This window comes from Lolium perenne, chromosome 6 (assembly GCF_019359855.2).
Source record: "Lolium perenne isolate Kyuss_39 chromosome 6, Kyuss_2.0, whole genome shotgun sequence".
Classification (NCBI taxonomy): domain Eukaryota; kingdom Viridiplantae; phylum Streptophyta; class Magnoliopsida; order Poales; family Poaceae; genus Lolium; species Lolium perenne.
The window spans coordinates 142,430,428-142,432,927 of record NC_067249.2 but is presented as its reverse complement, the minus strand read 5'-3'; positions in this window follow the sequence as shown (position 1 = coordinate 142,432,927).

Here is a 2,500-nt window from a genome sequence, read left to right as displayed (position 1 = left end):
CACGGAGCGTACGATCGGGTGGCGCTAGCTGGTCGGGTGCGGTGAAAACCATGGTGTAGCCAATACGACGGAATCGGCTAAAAATGGCTAAGTCGGTCCGACGTCGGAGAGCGTCCAACGGCTTGCCAGCGTCTGATCAATTAAGCCTTATTTGGCGAGTGATAGCAGTGAAACCATAGGCGCCCATATGTCTGACAGATATTAAGCAGCCAAGTCAGACGGCGATCGAGCGTCAAGCGGAGAAAGCGTCTGATCAAATGGCGCCAGCTAGTCGAGATAGCAGTGCTCCCTTAAACGCCCATGTCTGTGGAATCGGCTAAAAGCAGCCAAATCGGGCGGCGGTGAGCGTCAACGGCCTTGGCGTCTGATCAGGTGGGCCTTGTGAGTGGTGCAGTGAAAACCATGGCGCTGCCCGACAATACAGCGAGATAAAGCTAAAAGCGGCCAAGTCAGACGACGTCATAAAGCGTCCAGCAACGCCAGCGTCTGATCAGATAAATGTGTGGCCCAGTCAGATAACAGTGAAAAGCCATAGCGCCGCAGCAATCACGGCCGGAGATCATTTAAAGCAGCCATCAGCCAGCGTCGAAGCGTCAAATGACGCCCGGCGTCTACGATCAGGTGGCCTTGCGCTAGTCGGAGTAACGGTGAAAACCGTAGCGCGTAATGCGACGGAATCGGCTAAAAGCGGCCAAATCGGGCCGACGTCGGAAAAGCGTCCAACGGCCAGCAAAGCGTCTGATCAGGTGGCGTAGCTGGTGAATAGCGGTGAAAACCGTAGCGCCCATATGTCTGACGGAATGTCGGCTAAAAGCGGCCAAATCAGTCCAACGATCAAACGTCCAACGCCCAGCCATCTGATCAAGGTAAGCGCGCGCTAATTCGAATGCCAGTGAAAACCATGTGTATAATAATGCTGACAGATCGGCTAAAAGCGACTAAAATCAATTCGGCGATCAAGCGATCTTACTTGGCCTTGTGTCTGATCAGATGAAGCGCCCAACGTCAGTCGGGTGCAATTAAAACCATGGCGCCATAATATCTGACGAGATAAGCTAAAAGCAGCTAAGTCGAACGGCTTAATCGGAAGCGTCAACGACGGAAGCGTCTACTGATCAAATTAAGAGCGCAGCTAGTCAGATTCTGATGAAAACCATGGTGCGTGACCAATCTGACGGAATGAGCTAAAGCAGCTAAATCAGTCAGCGTCGACGATCAACGGCCTTGGCTGTCTGATCAGGTAAGCGTATGACTAGTCGAATGTAATTATTGCTCTTCATGCCAATAATCACGACAGATCATTCAGCAATAAATCAGACGGCGTCGGAAGCGCGTCCAGCGACAACGGAGAAGCGCATCTGATCAAATGGCTGTAGCGCTAGTCGAATGTAATTGAAAACCATGGCGCCCCGCCAATAATGTTGAGATAAGCTAAAGCGACCGTCAGACGGCAATCAGGCACGATCCAAACCATCACGATCAGGTAAGCGCGCTAGTCAGATAGCAATTGAAAACCAAGCGCACGTAATAATGCGACGAGATAAACAAAAAGCGGCCAAATCGGGCAGCGTCGGAAAAGCGTCCAACGACGCCCGGCGTCTGATCGGATGAAGTAGCCGCTAGTGAGTAACAGTTAAAGCTCCTCGTGCCGCCAATATCCCAGCGGAGTCGGCTAAAAGCAGCCAAGCAGGCCCGGCGTCGGAAAACGTCCAACGGCAAAGCGTCTGATCAGGTGGGCGTGCGGCGAGTCGAATGCCAGTGAAAACCATGGCGCATATGTCTGACGGAATCGGCTAAAACGGCCAAGTCGGGCCGACGTCGGAGAAAACGTCAACGCGCCGGTCTGATCGGAGTGGCGCGCGCTGGTCGAATAGCAATTGAAAACCATGGCGCCGCGCCAATCCGACGGAATCGGCTAAAAACGGCCAAGTCGGTCCGACGTCGGTTAAGGTGGACTGACGCCGGGGGTCACGTGGGGTGGGCGCGCGCTGGTCGGGTAACGGTGAAAACCATGGCGCATGGCTCCCGACGGAATCGGCTAAAACGGCCATCGGAACCGGCGTCGGAAAACGTCAACGACGCCCGAGCGTACAGTCGGGTGGGCGCGCTGGTCGGGTAACGGTGAAAACCATGGCGCCGCAGCCAATACGACGGAATCGGCTAAAAACGGCCAAGACGGGCCGGCGGCGGCACACGTCCAACGACGCCGGCGTACGGTCGGTGGGCGCGCGCTGGTCGGGTGCGGTGAAAACCATGGCGCCGCAGCAATACGACGGAATCGGCTAAAAACGGCCAAGTCGGGCCGGCGTCGGAAAACGTCACGGCGCGGCGTACAGTCGGGTGGGCGCGCGCCGGTCGGGCTGGTGAAAACCATGGCGCCGCAGCCAATACGACGGAATCGGCTAAGCCTGGCAGAAAATCTCTGCCGCGGCAGAGAAATGGCCATTTTCTCTGCCGCGGCAACAGTGTAGGGCTCCTTCACAAGCTGACGGGCAGGGCT